Raw genomic sequence first — 19,600 nt, 5'->3', positions numbered from 1 at the left:
GATCTTGAACATTTAACCTGGCCTTCTAGAACTTCAATTTTCTCATTTGAAGAAAGAGTATGTACTTCTACCTGCTTGACAGATAATTTATTGCTTATAGAATGGGGTACTAGTTTTTTAGGGAATTCTTTTTGCTCTCTCTCTTTTTTTAACAGGGCATGGCTAGTGTAGTTTCAAATGTTAGCCATGTTGATGGAAGGAGAAGGGATCTGATTCCAACTGCCTAATCCTCATGGTCACAGCTGCCCTGGTGGATCCTGGCATAGTCTGGAAGGGAAGAGGTGTGTCTGAGGTCTGGTTTCTGTCCTTCTATCCTGTTGTTCCTGGAGCAAATTCAGCTCTTATTTTTGGCATCCTTTGGGCAAGTGTGGAGAAAACCTCAGAGGGTGGGGGAAAACCAAAGTTTATTTATTCACTGGTTTCTGAGGCAATACATGCACACATTCCTTTTTTCAGTATCCGGCTTTCTCTCCAATTGTCCACTGGATGACTATGTTGCTTTTTTTTGCTTCTGGTTCATCTGAAGAACTTATTTTTTCTCAACACAGGGTAAATGGTTTTGTAACTTCTTTATGGTGCATATGAAGAGCACACAGCTCTGTACCTCTAACTGCTAAATTTTACAGATGAAGCAATCAAGATATGGAGGCATACTTGTCCTAAAACCCAGTATCAAATGCAATCCTTGGCCTCTGAGAGTTCTACCTAGGACTATTTCTTCCACATCAAGGTAAAGAGACATATATTCTTGGTATCACTATTGTATTATGCCAAGCTTCCTAAGATGTGACTCAGTGTGACAGAAAAATAACAACCTGTGGAAATGCAACTGAGCTATGATTGGGTTGCAATCTTTATATTCTTTGCTCAGTATCTCTGTCTGGATATGAGTTAGAGTGAGAACTCAATAAGATCATGCAGGTCGTATGCTAGACATTTATCCTGTGGAGAGAGTCAATAAAGAGTTTTCAAGGGAGTTTTCCTAACTGATTATTTTGGCTGAGTGGGAAGTACATTAGAGCAGGCAAGTAGAGACCAGGGAGACACTGCACTAACCCAGTGAGAGCTGAAGTCTGGACCAGAGCAGTTCCCTTGGGCATGGGGAACACAGACAGTTTTGCATGGGAACTGTGGGAGGACGTGTAGGGAATGAGTTCCTTCAAAGACTTTCCTCAGAACAGCTTTTGTGCCTTGAATTAAAATCTTGGCATATTCTTTGATCTGTCTTCATTGTAGCTATCTAACCCATTGCTAAGCACATCAGTTTTAACTACAAAGTTAATAATTTCTTATTAGGTATTATATTAATTATTTTGTGAAATGATCAAGTCAAATAAGCAAGATTACATGATGTATTAGATTTGAAGAGTGAAGCAGAATTTGGTTTAAAGAATAAATGATCTTAGGTCAAGATCTGCCATATCAATCAAGATGTTGATAAATAGAATATTGGATAAGAAAATCAGGTTTGGTGACTGGACCTTGGGTTTGGTTTTCATTATGCTCGGATGTTCACAGGAAAATTTCAAGTAGGCAGTTGGAGAATCTAACTAGAATTCTCACTGTGATCTTGATAGATTACTTACTTTTTCTCAAACTCAGTTTCTCCATCTATAAAATATGTCAACTTATAGCAACTCTTAAGATTGCCATGGGACTAAATGAGCCTTTCTACTAAATGAAAGCATTTAGTAGAGTGACTAGAACCTGTAAGTGCTCAATAATTGGTAGCCACTCTATTACTTTGCTAAGAGCAACCCTAACAAATCTGGTGGCTTCATCAAAGGAAAATTTTCTTGCAGTTCTTAAAGCCTAAGATTGCCATGTTGGCAGCTTTGGTTTCTTCCAAGGTTTCTGCCTTTGACTTGTAGAAGAGCATCTTCATGCTCTGTCCTCACATGACCTTTCTTGTGTTTCTGCACACTCTTGGTGTCCCTTTTTGTATGTAAATTTACTCCAATCAAATTAAGGGTCCACTCAAATAAAAGATCCAGTGTCCAAACACAATCACATTCTGTATGAATGAGTGTGAGGGATTCACCATATGAAATTTGGGTAAAACAATTTAGATCATAGTAGCTCCTGTTCATTATTTTACATTTTACTAAGATACGGTAATAGAAATTGTGCTTACTTTTGTCTGTATCCTAGACCTATAATACTTTATGGTATTTGTGTTTCTTTAACTGGAGAAGTTTTTAAATCACAACACCATGTGATAGATATGATATGGCATGGAGGTCAGCCTAAATGGAGACATCAATGAGAAAGTCACCCATGCTCTTTGTTTTCCTTCATGGGTTCTTCTGCTTCTCTTTTTTTCATTAAGAAATAAGGCTAAATGATTTTATCACCAGTGGAACTTGATATGCCCAAGCAATCTCTGACCAGTATGACAAGACAAGAAATGCATCTAAAAACCCACAATTCATATCCATCCTTCCTTATTTGCTATGAGTGATTGCTTGAGTTTTCTGACATGATTCTGTTTGCTTCATGTAACGAAAATGAAATACCTACTGATATAGCTTATTTTCAAAGAAAAAGTCAGAACTATAATCCTCTTACTTCCTTTCTTCATATCACTAGTAGGCAACTGAATACCAGGCACTGATGCAGAGTGAATGCAAATAGGGGTGGGATGGGTAATGATGATGTGATGTGATCACTACTGGATGCACACAACCACTGGACATTAGACTTGGGGTCCTTGTCTCCAGCCTTTCTCTGTTCCTCTATCTGGAGCATTGAAAAATAGTTGCTTTCACATGAAACTACTCCAAAATGGACAGTCTGCAATCTGGGTTCAGAATTACATTCCTGTGTAGTATTGCCCTCTGAAATAAGCCCCAAATTGGAAGTAACCATAAGAGAGGTGATTTTTCTAAAATGAGGTCTCTCATAGTTGACAACATCTGAACAAGGGAAGTCTATGGAAGGTCTATACTTGAGCAAGTAGATTTGACGTTAACAAAAGTGACCGTACATTTTGAGATTATACTTATTTATGTATTCCATACATTCATATAGTTACTTAGCAAATGGTGCATTGAAAAGAAGTAGGGTTTCCACATTGTAACGAATCAAGGAGAAAATAAACAAAGCAGCATTTCAGATGTCATTTCAAATCTTTCCAGAAATCATTAGAAGTTTGTCTTTCTTATGTATATAACAAATAAGAAATTAGTCTCTCTTCCTTATGACTAACAATTATGATGGTGATATATGATTGGGCACTTAGCCCCTAACTATACTGAAAGCTTGAATGGGTTCTCTCACTTCACCCTTGCACTAGCCTTTGAGGTCACTCTATTGACATAGTCCATCCCTTTCTGCTTAGTCCTGTTCACTTTTCTTTGGGAAAAGGTGATCCTCATTTCCTTTTGGAGCAATCTTTTCATTTATTCTTTTGTGACCTTTGAGGGACTCACACCATTGTAGCCTCCAGGAGTAGAGATGCAACCCAGGCATGGCCTAAAACATAAAGCACCATTTAATGTTTTACTCAGGCTTTCTTCTTTTAACTCAAACTTTTGCTGGAACTGTTGAACAAGAGGCACTCAGTCCTCTATCTATGCCAGACACTTAGAGAAGAACTAACCAAACACACTCTGTCTGGCTACTTTATAGAGTCCAGCTAGAAATTGAACTGACAAAGGAGATATCAGAACGAAAAGATGAATAAGAAGAGGCATTGAGTGGCTATAGCCAACCATATATTATGCCATATGAAGCCCTTTGCCCTCCTGGATATGGGAGTAAATAAATCATTTTCTAATAGAAACAGTGATGGTGTATAGGTGCCATTTGCAGGTGAAACATACATAACTATAGAAACAACATTGATTTGCCCAAGGTCACCCACTTTTCAGCATAGCATGGTAATGCTATGAGAGGTAGAACTGAGCTCTGACAGAAATTTATTTGACCCAGAAGCTCAGACTTTTTTATTTAAATCGCAGGTGAAGAATGGTTGCTTCTGCCTCTAAATGTGGATATTTTAGGTTAAGTTACTCAAGACCAGTTAAGAGGTAGAGGACATATCTGACGCATGCTTGTAAAGTTGTAATGGTACCTTTACAAAATCTTTTGAATCACTGACACACTAGGCACCTTGGTTACTACAACTGTAAACTGGTTTATTCAAGACTGACTAGGGCTTGGGACATCATCTTTGGCTCCCAGAATGTGGCATCTAGAGGTTATAATGTTGAGGTCTTTGGTATTCTAGGAAACTTACCTGAATCCTTCTGTGAAACACATGGAAGGGCCATCCCTTGGTTTCCTTGCTCTGTGGTTGCCACAGCTTCTGAGCATGCGCTTAATATTTTTGGCAATCTTTTCTTATACTGTCTCATCCCAAGTGGTCAATTTGGTAATGATTCAGGAAGCCCTGATGGAGAGGTAGAAATAACTCAGGGGAAGAAAAAGGAGACCATAAAGAACAAGTTGTTCTAGCTTATTGTTGAAGGAAATGAGGATTCTTTCACCCTGGAGAGTTCTGATACAGAGGGAAACAGACTTCCATGTTACGGCCTTGAATAGGGCAAAAGAAGCTGGGATATTTGTCAACAAAGACCTGTAACCGTGAGCTGAAGGTTGTTCCGTGAGAAGTTAATTCCCCTTCAATTCTGGATTTCTTTTTTTTTTTTTTTCGTGATAGTGGGGTTTGAACTCAGTGCCTCATGTTAGCTAAGCAGGCACCCTTCCACTTGAGCCATGCCCCCAGCCCTTTTGCTTGTGTGTGTGTGTGTGTGTGTGTGTGTGTGTGTGTGTGTGTGTTGAATATTTTTGAGATAAGGGCTCACTTTTTACCTGGGCTGGCCTCCAACTGAGATCTTCCCCATCTCTGCCTCCTGAGTAAATAGGATTAGAGGCATGAGCCATCAACAAATGGTGCTGAACAGACTATAGTGACTGGAGAAAACCTTGGGGCCAAAAGTTACAGGCAGTTGCAGTTAGAAGCCATCTACAGGGAGATGGTGAGTGTTACGGAGATGCAGGCAGGATATGTATGGCTAGTATCAAATAAAGTTAGAGCCAGGCAGTAATAATTGATTTAAGTCTTAGTAGGCTTATAGAATTATGCTGGCAAAGAGAGAAAGAAAGAAAATATAGACAGAAGACAAGAACAGAATATAAGAACAAGAGCAAAGAAATAGTAGCAAATGTGCCTGTGGTGACAGTGCATGAAGTTGGCTAATGGTAGCAGTTGAAAACCATTTTTGCAAAAGTGTACTAAATCAGGACACTAGATAAAGCTCAAACCACAGTTTGAGTCGCATTCAGGCATTTCCACTTTAAAAAATTATTACCCTCCATTAGGGCCATTAGGGGATGTACTTTAGCAACAACCAAGGTAAAATCTCCCCCAAATTTGCCCATAACATTAGTGTAAAATATATCATGTTTAATTGTAATTTTATTGTGCAGATTGTAGGCTTTTTGAAGATGGTAAGCTTGACCAAATTCACATCTGTGTTCATAGAACCTCCATCAAAACCTAGTACCAAAGTGTATGAAAAATGTTTATAAAATGAAATCGTTAAGGAATTTGAATAGGTGAGTCCAAGTACCTGTGAGTGTACCAAATCATTCTGTCATGCTGAAAAACTCTTTTAGCCCGTCTGAAATTTCACTGTCAATTCACCTGGAAGAATTTGAGGAAAGATCCCCACAAAACTGATCCTAAGCCACACAAAAAAATTAGTGTACCAAGAGCAATCTTATTCAGAGTACCTTAACGGTAGTAAAAAAGAGCATTTTAGGTTTTTTACAGACATATGATGTCCTGAAATGTGGAAGAATTTTGGGTGGTGATACTGAGAAAAAACAAAGGCCATGAAAAGAAGTTTCCACCTCTTTATCTCTGGTCAGACACATTGCTTTGAAGTCCACTTTGATATTGACAGAGCCAATGCAGCTCACTTATGATTAGTGCTTCTTTCACATACCTTTCTCCCCATCTTTTTATTTTTAATCTGAGTCTTGATATTTAAAAGACCAACATATATCTGATTTTTGTATCATATCTAGTCTGACTATCTCTGCATTTTAATTGGTGTTATTAGTTTATTTACATTTAATGTAATTATTCATATAGTTGAATTTGAATCTATCATCATACTTCTTGTTTTGTGTTTTTTCAAGTTGTATTTTGTTGTTCCATTTCTGTCTTCTTAATACTAATCAATTTTTTAATATTATTTACAATTACTTTATTGATTTTTAACTATATTTCTTTGCTTTATGTGGTGCTTTAGAAACAGTAGACATTTTGATTTATCTGAGTCTATGAATTATTGGCCTTATATGGCTTCATATGAAATGTAACAAACTTATTAACAGTAAATTTTATCCCTTAATTTTTCACATAGTTCTTGTCTAATTGTTATATGTGTATATATAATAAATCCATCCAAATGTTATTGTCAGTTTGCTTATCCAATTGTACTTTAAAGAAATTAAAGGAAGCAATAAAAGACAATCTTTTATATGTACCCACATTTTTACCTTTTCTGGTGCTTGTCATTATTTTGAAGCTCTGTAATTCTATATGATGGGATTCTGCTCATTCTGTAGATCTTCCTTGATCAATTTTTGTGGTGTAGGTTTACTCAAGACAAAGGCACTCAGCTTCATTTTGGAACCTTCATTTTTTAAGTATATTTTTTGCTAGATGTAGAAATCTATGTTGACAGCTTCTTCTATAACATTTTAAAGACCCAGATCCATTATTTCCTGGTTCCCATTCTTTCTGATGAGAAACCATTATAAATACCAGACATCAAGTTTATGTATTATGCCTTTTGTCTCTGGTCATTTGATAGACAAAGATAAAGAAAAATTCCCTAAAATGATCAGAGAACAATGATTTAATATACAAAGGAGATTTACAAGGTATGCTTCTCCTCATTTGTATCCATTTTGGAGTTACTGAACTTTTTGGACATATAAATTAATTTTAACCAACTTTGGACAAATTGGCAGCATTATTTCTTCAAACAATTTTTCTGTCTTAATATCTCTCTACCCCTGGTATTTCCATTACAAATACATTAAACCACTTGATAATGTGCTCAGTTCACTGGAACTCTGTTTGTTTTATTTGTTTATATAAAATATTTATTGAGTTATAATTTAGATGCTATGCTATCACTCCACTGAAGAGTATGATCTAGAAGTTTTTAGTCTATTCATAGACTTCTGAAAATAAAACCATTATCTAATTTTAGGACATTTTCATCAACCTTAAAATAAATGCTGTGTCAATTAGCAATCACTCCATTCCTCCTCATTCTTCTTTCTCTAGACCAGAACAACCATTAATCTACTTCTTTGTCTTTTTATATAATCTGTCCTTATAGATTTATGAAATCTATCTCTACAGATTTGTCTCTTCTGGACATTTCATATAAATGATGTGATAAGATATGTGGTCTTTTGTGACTGGCTTCTTCCATTTAGAATAATGCTTTCAAGTTTTATTCTTATCATGGATCCCCTAGTACTTCATTTGTTAAATAATATCCCATTGTATGGAAGTACTGCATTTGGCTTATCCATTCATCAGTTGAAGAATACTTAGTGTTTTCTACTTTTTAACTATTATGAGTAGTATTTCTATTATCATTCATGTATATGTTTTTGTGGGGGCAGATATTTTCCTTTCCTTTGGAGTATAAAGTCTTGGACATATAGGTTTTTAAAATTTAAGGACTTAGCTAATTGTTTCTCAAAGTGGATGCATTATTTTACATTCCCAAGGGCAATATATGAAGGTTCTAATTGCTACGTATCCTTACCAGAACTCATTATTTTTTATCTTTTTTTCCAATGGCCCTCCTAGTGAGGTGAAAAGGTATCTCATTGTGGTTTTAATTTGCATCTCCCTAATGGCTTAGGATGTTGAGCATCTTTTCATGTTTGTAAGTCATTTAAATATTTTATTTGGAGAAATGTCTTCTTAAATTCATTGCTTTTAAAAAAATGTGTATTTTCTGTTACTCAGTTTTAGAAATTTTTATGTATTCTTGATTAGAATTCCCTTATTGGTTAAATGATTTGTAAACATTTTCTCTCCCATTCTCTGGGTTGTCTCTTCTATCTCTTCATAATGTCATTTGAAGTATAAATGTTTTTAATTTATACACAGTAAAACTAATCTTATTTTCTTTTGTTGTTTTTGATTTTGGTGTAGTTGCTAAGAAATCATGATTTAACACAAATTTATAGATTAACTCCCATGTATTCTCTGAAAAAAATCACACCTTTAGGTCTTACAGTTAGATTCACTGATACAAGGTTGGGATCCAAGTTCATTCTTGCATATGTGTACATCCAGATGTCCACTCACTACTTACTGAAATGATTGGCCTTTCTCTATTTAGCTGTAGTTATCTATTTATTTATTTTAAATGATTTTTAAGGATCTACTCATGATTTCTATGGCTTTGACTTAGAGTTTAACCCTTCCCTTTGTAGTCTCTAATCTTCTATTAGCCCTACACAGTTTTTAATTTTCAGATATTGTGTACTATTTTAAATTCTAGAATTTCTGTTTAATTGTTTTCAATGAGCTTATTTTCCCCTTTTTGCTGTCATTCCATGTGTACAATTTTTCATAGTCATTCTCTCCTTAAGTCATTAAATATATGTATAACACTTCTAATTTCATTATGTGGGTTATCACAAGGTCAGTTTTTATTTCTTATTTATTTTCTTGCCAGGCAAGAAATTTGTTTTTGTAATAAAACATAGGGAGACTGTTTTCTATTTTATAGAATTTAAAGGCTACTTAATTTTATTTTTATGTTGAATTAAATTTCAGCAAATAGTTTTGATATATTAGGTTTGATTTTATTCTTATTAAGGAGAATACACATCAGTTTTCCCCCTACTTACAGGGTATGCCCCTTACTGTAAGGTGAGAGCTTCAATGCTAAAGAATACCTTTATGAGCCCTCAACTAAAAGCTTCACTGCTCAGCAAAGCCAGTGTTGACCTCTGCTATTTCCATCAACCAGTTCTGGAGCAGCCATCTCTACTGAGCCTTGGTGCCCATCTCATCACAAGTTCAATAAACTTGTGGTCAAGACATAGTGGTGAACCCCTGTTTTGACTTCGTGACCTCTACATCACAGAGTGGTCCTCTCTGATAACCTATAGCACAGATTCTAGTTATTCCAGCAGCCCTAAACATTGATTCTGTTTCTCTATTCTGCAGGACTAGCAAATTGCCCAAGAACACAAGCAGAGCTAGCGTGTGTCTCATATAATTTCTAAAGGACCACAATCCTCCTCTATTTTCAGTGATAAAAATCTTTTGCTCCATTATCTTTTCAGATATGTAGTTGTTTACCTGGGATAGCAATCCCAGGACCTTTTACACTGTTATGGCCAGAAGAAGGCTCCATTCATTAACAAAAATGATAACTCTAAGGATTTTTTCAATTATTCTGAAATATTTGAATGCCATCTGAGAAAACCACAGTGAACATTGTGTGACTGTTGTTCAGAAGAGAATTAGTGAACGAACTTCAGAAAGAGTTTGCTTGTACATGAAGTCTACAGAACCTAAGCATTTTGAGACTGTAAGATGAGAGTTTCTAATTTCACCACAACCTGATCACTTTGCTCATCTAAATTTCAGCTATTGGTTGACCTCTGATTGCATTATATAGGGTTCCATGTTGCATTTTATTCTAAAATATTATTTAACTATACCATATTAATGTTAATTCTGATAGAAATTTTAATTGCTTTAATGTATTGAATATTTAAAATGTATGCTCAACTTTACGTATGTGATTTATGTTAATTCTCATAAAAATTCTAAGAAGTGTGATTATAACTGGTCTTAGTGATGAGGAAGATTTGCTGAGGGTACACACTTCAGAGTTGGTAGAGCTGGTATTTGAACCCAGGTCTGTTGGGTTCTAAAGCCCGTGCTCTGTATTACCAAGTATTTTGTTCTCTGTTACTGTCACATAGACGTGGGAAAATCACATCAGGTCACATAGAAGTCTATGCCCTTCCTGGTGTGAACCCATTTACAATTTCCCCCTCCATTATTGTTTATGCCTTTCTTCCAATTGTGCAGGGTTGACGACAAAAACAAACCCCCAAACTAAAGTTATACACATGAGAGTAGCTAATGAATCGAATCTTCATATGAAGCCTTTTGGTTCATGATTACTTTCTCTAATAATGTCTAATTTATATATTTCTAATAGGTCTTAAAGGTTAATTTACTAGGGGGGAAAAGTGAGTAAAAACCTATTAGTCTTTTTTTTTCCTGCTTCAGAAATTATACAGTTGGATGTTTCAATGAGACTGCATTAATAATGCATTTATCATTTCAAGCCCTTAACCTCTTAAGTTCTTCAAACAGAATTAAAAGAATCCTAAACTACTAAATAATTGCATTACACAGCTGAATGGAGAGAGTGAACACCTCTAAAATGACACTAATCTATTTATTCTCCTCCTCAAATCCTCACTACCCAGAGCATGGTGGAACTGCCATTAGATTTTGCCTCTCAGCTTAGTCAGAACTTCTCTGCAGTTAGGCACAGGTGCTTCTCTAGCTAGTCATCCCCAGACTACCAGCTAATTCCTGCACGTGCAGAGAGACACGCAAATGAAATGTAGGCATAGCTAGCTCCACAGCTTTCCTTTGAAAACACATTGCTCTATGTTTTCCTTCTTTGCTGGTTGTACTATTTACTGTTCTTAACTATGAAACAAAACAGCTGACAGAACAACTTAAAGGGGGCAATTATTTATTTTGACTCACAGTTTCAGAGGGAACAGTCAGTTTTTGGTCCCTTGACTCCATGTGTTTGAGCACAATATAGTGGCAATAGGACCATGGGGCAAGCAGAAGCTTCTTCACCTCATGGTGGAAAGGAAATAGGACAAGAAGGGGTGGGAGACAAGATACCCCCCACAAGGACTAACCCTAGTGATATACTTCCTCTAACTAGGTCTCAGCTCCTAAAATTTCCAGAACCTCCCAAAATAGCTCCATCAGCTCGGGACCATGTATTCAACACATGATCCCCTTTATTTCATTCATTGAAAGTGTTTAAAAAACTGATCAAATGTATGGGTTTAGGAATGATTCCTTTCCAAGATCCTCTACCCACTGGTGACTGGTGTACTACTTTATGTATGTAAGCACAATTCATTTGGGGATACTCTACTCAGAGGCAGTTTCCTTCTTTCCTCAGTACTAATATTTCATTTTGCTCTGCAAATCACCTTCTGAGAAGTATGCCTTCCCAACACCCAAGTTCTAGTCATCTAACTTCTCTCTACTCCTTACTGCCCACAAGCTTGGTGGTTGAGCCCAGTGCCATCATAATACCTTCTGATGCATCACTTTGTAATATCTATATATTTGGTGGCATTGTAAGCATATTTCATTAGCAGAGTAAAAATCTTTTTAATAGTTGAAACTCATTTGCCATTCACAAAGAATCTAAAGAATGTCTACAAAATATATTCTTTCTTATTGCCCATAAATTGTTATCTCAGTCCATTCAGATCCACCTCAGACAAATATCCCAAACCCTTTTCTTCTGATTTCTGTCACTCTTCTACTATGCCATTATTACTCTGGGTCTTATTCTATAACCTGTGTCTGCAACCCTGGACTCTGACTCATCCTTAAGGCTTAAACCCTTCAGGACCTCTGAGTAGATTACCTGTAAGACAAACTCAGCTTCTTCCTTTAACTGGGAATGGCCTTTTATAAATAATTCCCATTGTTTTTAAAAATAGCTTCTGACATTTTTTATTCTTCCTCATCATAGGCTGTCTCTACATAAAGCCTGGTAGCATAAGGATGTAAGGATAAAACATGAGTGAGAGGGATAAAACATCCTCTTATGCTTCCTTGGCTTCTCCAAGGAAGAAGTTTGGTGAAATTTGCTTTGAAAACTATTCATAATGTTCTCTGCATATTTTTCACATCTTATTTCTGGAAGGCTAAAGTGGCTGGTTAGATAGTTCAGAAGGACACAGGGAAATTCTTATTTTATAAGTTGAGTACCAGAGACCAACTGAAGTTAAACCATTCATCTAAGGTCCCATAAGAATAGTGGAATTTCAGAACACTAGGATTTCTCTGGGTTTTGTGATTTATTTATTTTTCTCCTCATAGGCAACTTATGTCCTGGGGCAAATGGGCTGAAGTATCATTTCTCCAAGTGCTTTCTTCTTTTTTTTTTTTCCCAAGTGCTTTCTTCTTTGTAGACTCAAATATATACAGCACACACAACACATAAACATACATACAAACACACACACACACATACATACCCAGGTTCTCCCCATTTCAGATTTTGTGGGAGTGTTTTATGACAAAGTTGAGGCTTATCCTCTGTGCTAATATTGATCCTTAAATAAGGGCATGAGAAGTTCGAGAATGTATGCTGCTCAGTTCCCAAAAGCCTTACCATCTGAAAATGTACTTTTTTTGTTAAGTTTCACTTTGCCCTCAAGTCATTTTACTCTATCTACCTGCAGTATAAGGAAGGCAGTATGATTTCCTTAGGTATTCTATAGCCCTTGTCCTCATATTTGTGATGCTATGAATTCCAATTTCCAATTATTCCTCGAAAAAACTCTCTGAGAATCTTCATTTGATACATAAAGACACAAAAGAATTATTAGAGTAAAAACATTAACAAGTCCAAAGCTGTGTGGCTAATAAATGACAGTTTAGGAACTTAAAATCCAAGGTTGTGTGACACCAAACAGGAGTAGTTCAACTTCCTCTGAAGGCAGTTTTTCAGTTGTTAAACCTTGCTATTTTAATGAAGAAAAATAAAAAATAGAGTTAACAGGAGATAGGGGGAGAGAGAGAGAGACAGATACAGAGAGAGAGAGAGAGAGAGAGGTTTTCATAGTCTCAACTTCCAAACCAAAGTCAAAGCACATTATTATTTTTAGGATAAATTACAGCTGCCTGATCTGTGCTAAGTGAGACCACTTCCATTAGAAACCCAAGAGCAATATGATTGCGGGTGATTGGAGAGCATTTTCATTGGCTGCTGTGTTTGGATTGCGCTTCTGTCTTAATCATAAAAGATCTGACCATTGAGTGGTGAAATTCTACTCCCAATATAAGCCAAGTGCCTCTCATATTGGCATATCTTGTGAAACGAATTACCCATCTAATAGCTAACAGGATGACATGGGGAGAAGTCAAATGTAGCATAGATTTCCCAGGAGCCTTCAAAGTAGATCAAGTAACACTAAAATAAAATTGTCAAAGTAGAGAATGATTCTTATCAGATTATTTCCCCCTTATAAATAAATGGCTTACACCAGTTCAAGAATTATCACAGACTGTGGAAGATGACACAGTGTGGTCTCACCAAAAGCCTGTTACCATTTTCTGTAGTTGTCCACAATATAAGAAGTGCAAGGTTCTTTGTGCTCAGCCACTTGACTTTCTGTGTGGTCAGAGATTCCCAATCATAAAGAAATGAGGAAAATAGGAATTTTTATAATTATTAACACATATTTCCCTATTCTTGATGAGGTAACTCTTGCAGAGAACGCAGCATTCACTGTCATATAGGCTCAAACTTGAACCCTTACACTATGTCTTTGAAGAAGTCTCTTTTTATTATCAGTGTACATATATATGTATATATATATATATATATATATATATCAGTGTGATATATATGTGTATACACATATGTACATATATGTGTGTGTAATGAGGTCACAAATTCTTAGTTTTGTTATTAAAAATATTGATAAGCTTTTTAAAGATAACATTTATTATGTGTTCATTCTGTGCTACGCACAATGGTAAGTATCTAATAAGCACTATCCCATTTAATATTCTCAAAAACTTCTATTATAACATTTTTATCCTTTTTTCTGACAAAAATATGAGATTTAGAGATGTTATTATCTGTAGATCCTGCACTATTACTTGGCAGAGCCAGGATACAAACATTCTCTTTAAACTATGAAGAAATTAGTTCAATATTGTCACTTTATAAAACTGGGCAAAGCTTTGAGAATTTAAGAGGGGTGTAAATGATTAGGTAGCTCATGTATGATAATGTCATGAATTTTGGGAAGGCTGAGGCCAACTGGAAACTCTTGGGGCTCCCTGGAACTAAGTTCTTTCTCTTTCCCACAAAATAATTGCACACCATCATGACAGATAAGAGTCTAGTGTCATTAACTGGGATGCTGAGCTTTTCAATTTGGGAAAGAAGGATCTGCAGCCATGAATTTCTGAAGATGGTTGGACCATCTGGTCTAAATGCTTGTTGACATCACAAGGAATAAAACCTGAAACACAACAGAAATTATTCCCTTTACAAAACAAATGCTAGAGAGAGAAATCACAGAGTAATTTTGCCTCATTTCTCAGCAATTCTCACAAGATTGTGCATGTTAATTGCTTGTAGCTACAGGTTAGTACTTCTAGTCCCAGTGTGGCAGCTAAGTACCAAATGGCAGGCCCTTCAATCACACACTTACAGTCACGAGTGGCTATGGATGCCCGCCAGGTCATGCTATCCATTCTCCAACCACACAGGCTGCTCCTCAAGGCTGGTCTTCAGGTCTTTTTGCCTAGTTGAGTTTGAAGTGACTGTGCAGGGAACATCCTCCAGAGAAGTCATTATAGCCTTGTAGATTTAACTATAGAGCAATGTTTCATTTGGTTCAAACTATGGTGTTAGTTGCTCAGTTCTGCTCATTAATCCTAGCTCCCCCTGGTTAGTCCCTAATACTGTGACCCCTTGATCTATTGAAGTGTCCTCTTACCAGATTGGAAGTTCCAATTGTGCTCACTCTATGATCAGTTATGTCTATTTGGTAGCTCAAAATCAGCCATAGTGAGAGTAATTGCACTATGGAATCTGGCATAGTCAGACCCCTACCTCCCACCCAATGCTGCAGAGCCAGTTGTCAAATATTTACTAACATAGGACTTCTGTGACCACTTTCTTTTTAATATTTTATTTTAGTTTATTTTTGAATTATTGTACATTAATAATACAAGGGATTTTCATTGTGATAATTCCATATGTGCATACTGTGCACCTTGAATAAGTTACTCCCTCCACTATACTTCCTTTACCTCTGTCTCTCTTCCCTCCTCTTTCATTGTTTGGGGGGTTTCATTATGCTGTCTTCAAGTATATATATGTAGCATAACTGTCCTCTTTACCCCTCAGTATCCTTTTCTTTCCCCTCTCTCTCCTGCTAATGACCCCACCAGTCTACCATGTACATTTATGTCCCTTCATCATCATAATCATCGTTTAGGTCCGGGTTGCACAAATGAGCATGGACATGCAATGTTTGGCCTTTGAGCTTAGCTAATCTTGCTTACCATGATGCTTTCCTTCAATCATTTTCCTGAAAATGACATAATTTTGTTTTCTTCATTCAACAGCTGTTGGACATTTCGACTGATTCCATAGTTTGGCTATTGTGAAGAGAGCTGCAATAAACATGGGTATGCAGGTATCTCTGTTGTATTGAACTGGGCTGGAAGTGTGGCTCACATGGAAGAAGACCTGCCTAGCAAGTACAAGACCCTGAGTTAAGCCCAGTATTGGAAAAACGAGTAAAATTGTGACCACTTTCTGAATAAAGTATTAGTTAACAATAGACAAGATAAATTGAGCACATACACACACTCACACAATACACAAAATTAAATTCTCCAGCTTCAAAGAAGCTCACTTTGCTAGTCCTTAAAGAAATAAAATCATATTCAAGGAAGGTACGGAGTGGGCAGGGGAAAGCATTGGTAGTTAGAAAGCTGTGAGCATCTTCCATCTGCAAGGAATATATTTTCTTTAGCAACCCTCACTGCAGCTTTTAAAGAAGTTTCATCTCCATTTTACGTACAAGAAAACTGAGGCTCAACAAAATTAAATGAATTTGAAGAAACTCATAGAACCGGTGAGAAGCAGAAGGAGAAGATTGTCAGTGACAATCTGAAACTTCAGCAGTATTCATGTTTCTGCCCCATTCAGCGAATGTGGGCAGTGTAGAATGAAAGCAAAGACCCTTGAGTTCACACAAAATCCACCAGAGCCATTCAAATGGCAGTGACTCAGGACACCATAGACACAAATGCAGAAAGGACTGGAGATGAGCCCATTTGAAATTTTAGGAAAAGTTACCTTACAGGTAGATTAAAAAAAATTAGAAGAAAGGATCTGGAGTGTTTTTACCATAAAATGATGGCATATTTGTCATTTGAACATTACATAATGTATATATGTACAGAACCATCATATAGCATTCCTTTAATATGTACAATTTTAATGCTATAGATATCATTTAAATACATTTAATTTGAATTTTAAACAACTTATAAAAAGAAATTATCCTATGTCCTTCATCTTTTAAATTTCAAATCCATATGTCTATATGTCTAGAATGGTCAGTTGGTTTTGACACCCTACTAACTAGAGTAGTTAAGTTGTCTTAATTATTGCTTTCTGTTTTTAAGAATAATGCCAAGGTTATTTAGAGCAGGGATTTTGTCCAAACTCCTCTGTACACCTTTCTGTCACTTCTCTATCTGATCTGAGGCTTGGAGTCATAGTGTCTTGTACATGGAATATCTTGAATTCAAGCCCCAACATGTTAACTTTAAAATGCTTGTTTTTTCATATTTCATTTCAACATACTTTGTGGAGATGGGAGAGAGATGAGTGCCATTTGAGATGTAACCTCTGTAATTTCTGCATCCAAGCCACTCTCTTCTATTGTGACATCCTCCATACTGGTATGTTTTAGCACATCCCAGAATAGGACATTTATTTGCTTCCTCCTTTAACCATTTCAATGTTCTTCCCACTTCTAATAAGGAGCAGTGGTGCTGGCCACAGTGAGAGACCTCCAGGCAGAACATGGATGGACTTTTCAAAGGCCTGGAGAAGGGGGGCCTCCGGAACCCAACTGCTTCACAGATGGAGCTTGTTATCCACACCACCCTCTCATATTGAAGGGAAGCCAAGAAAGAGCCACAGAAAATTAGAGGCTTGTGCTGGAGAGGCCAGATGTCGAGACAACAGGGACATTCTGTCTCCACTGGCCTGGCTGGTGGTTTTGAGTGTTCTTCACTGTGGTGGACAATGCAGGAGGTCATATTAAGAAGTTCAGTTCTGTTAAGTAAAAACTCAGAGGAAGTGGTTGCAAAACACAATGATAGCACCATTTGCTGTGTAGATATTAAGGAATACAATGAAACTGGAGAGATCAACTTCTGGTTGAAGTTCTAGTATGTGTACAACTCTTCTTTGACACACAATATTGTAGGTGTTGCTAAGGACAACATTTTGACCTAATGGCTATTTCAACATTTTATAAGCAGAACCTGAAACAACAGTAATACCTTATGGCTGAAAAGGCAAAGTGGTTTAGCCAAGGCCCCTTGATTGATTACAAGTGGCAAAGGTCTCACTTGAGCCTCTGTGGTTCTGACTCTGAATCTCTTCTGTCCTTTTTTATCAGTATTTCTAGTTATGGCCCTTGGGCCAGCTGTATCATTCATCCTCTAGGAATTTGTTACAAATGCAAATCCTCAGGCCTCACCTTAGACTTAGTGCTCAGAGATCCATGCTTTAGCAAACACACCAAGTGATTTTTATGCACACTAAAGTTTGGGAACACTGTACAAGTGCCCTTTGAAGCAGCCCCTGACTCTAGTCTCTGGAGGTTTTCCAGTCCTCTCTGATTAAACATGTGCTTTTCAGGAACAGAAATAGCCCTTCAGGAGTCTTCTAGACAAAGCATTGTGAGATTTAGCTGTCTCCAAAGAAAACAAATACCAGTGAAATAATTTTGCCCATTGCTCAGTCTGCTTTCTCTGGTCTGGTGGCTGCAGGTGGTGAGATGCAAAGAGGCAAGAGGGTGGGACACTGCAAAACACTTTGAGGTAACCAAAATCCTGTCTTAAGTTCCTGAGGTCCTGCTCCAATAAGTAGGATTCAAGTGCTGATGTCACAGCAGTCTGCCTGGTGATGACCATAGAGATTATTAGATTTCTATATTTCAAACTAGGTAAAAGAATAGATGTTCAACATTCTCACCACACACACATACACACACTGATAAGCTGGCAAATTGATAGCTATGTTAGAGAAGATAATTATCTACTAGGAGAAACATGATCCATGTTTGAGAACATCAGACAATAGGTAACACAAATATCTTTGATTTTCACCATTCCAGCATAAGGTCTATTTATATATATTGCATATTTCTTCAGTACTTCCTGTACTTATTTCTTTATAGCTTCAAAACTCAGTTTGTGGACACATGGTGAGCATTGTAGGGATGCCATGCATAACACATTAGAAGAATTTAGAAATAAGAAGCTTGACATGTTTATCACATTACAAACAAGAGATTCCTGTACAATGAAGCCATGAAACAAAGGCTGAGAAACCATACTGAGATGACCCTTTTCCCTGAGAGTTATTTAAGCATGAATTGTCACTGTCACTATGGCTGACAGGGAACTCCCTAAATCAAATTGATGTTTGGTCAAGATAGCTTTCACATCCTCTTCCTGCTCATAAGTGTGAATGGGTCTGTGATCCAATATGGAAGGCATGCATCCTTTCTTGAAAACAGATTTTGAATCATCATTTCAGAAAGCAAATGGCAAAGAACAGAACTAACACCATTCCCACAGTATGTCCATCTATCATTTTGGCCCCTTTAAATTTGCTTCTTCCTTGGGACCAATAAAATTTGGTGTCAGTTTTCTTTGTACAGATGGGATATTTTAGACATATTTGATCTTAAAAGCTGGAACTATAACCAAACTGGTCCAAAATATAGAAGACTTCAGAGCTGAACTGAGTGCACCCTTGACATAGATGAGAACCAGGGTGAATTTGAAGACCTCAGTACCAGGGTCTATGTCTTTAAATTTCTATGCCCATCAACAGGACTCAGCTACCAATTCTCAGAACACCTTCCTTAGTTCTTATTTTTTCAGAAACAGAATCTGATTGGTTAAGTTCATCCAGAGATTTGGGTTGCCTTTGGTCAGGTCCAATGATCTCTGATAAGGGGTTGGCAAAGTGCTTCCGGTGAAGGACTTTGATCTGCAACATGTGCAGGTTGCAGGTATTGGCAGGAGTAGTGTTGGAGTTAGATTAGAGAGATGTAAGTAGGGGCAATATCTCTAGGAGAGTGATAGTTGCCTCAGATCCTATAGACTCCAAAGTCAGCACAACATCTGTATGGACATGAAGTCACTGGTATTGATATCATAGCTGCAACAACAGGATGGCCCTGGTTCTCAAAGAAGCTAATCCTTTGTCCAAGGACACAAGGTCAGTGGGTCTGCACTAGACTGGGGTTCACCACTGATAACTCTCTGCCAATATTCTGGAGAGGGTCCCTCCCCAAGACATTTATTTCAAATACTTATTAGAATTAGTCAATAGAATCTAGCTGGCAAGGACAAGTTTTTCATAGTTGAACTGAAGGGTTTTGAGTCCCTAATCAACCTCCTGTTATCAATGATGGGATATTGGGCAAGTTTATTAATGGATGACCAAATATTGGCTCTGTGATT

At 37.0% G+C, this 19,600-nt stretch overlaps 1 long non-coding RNA gene across 2 annotated transcripts; it reads left to right on the top strand.

Annotated features, from left to right (window-relative positions):
* Positions 1–447: 447 nt before the first annotated feature.
* On the top strand, positions 448–18,029 carry LOC141417189 (uncharacterized). Of its 2 annotated transcripts, XR_012441777.1 has the most exons (4): positions 448–549; positions 627–730; positions 15,443–15,505; positions 16,875–18,029. It is a non-coding gene; the product is annotated as an uncharacterized lncRNA (long non-coding RNA). The 2 variants fall into 2 exon arrangements; XR_012441776.1 differs by lacking the exon at positions 16,875–18,029 and having other exon boundaries at positions 15,443–16,198.
* Positions 18,030–19,600: the final 1,571 nt, after the last annotated feature.

Source organism: Castor canadensis, chromosome 15 (genome assembly GCF_047511655.1).
Source record: "Castor canadensis chromosome 15, mCasCan1.hap1v2, whole genome shotgun sequence".
In the NCBI taxonomy this organism is placed as follows: domain Eukaryota; kingdom Metazoa; phylum Chordata; class Mammalia; order Rodentia; family Castoridae; genus Castor; species Castor canadensis.
Note: the sequence above shows the minus strand (reverse complement) of the source record. Positions and strands in the feature narration are given on the sequence as shown.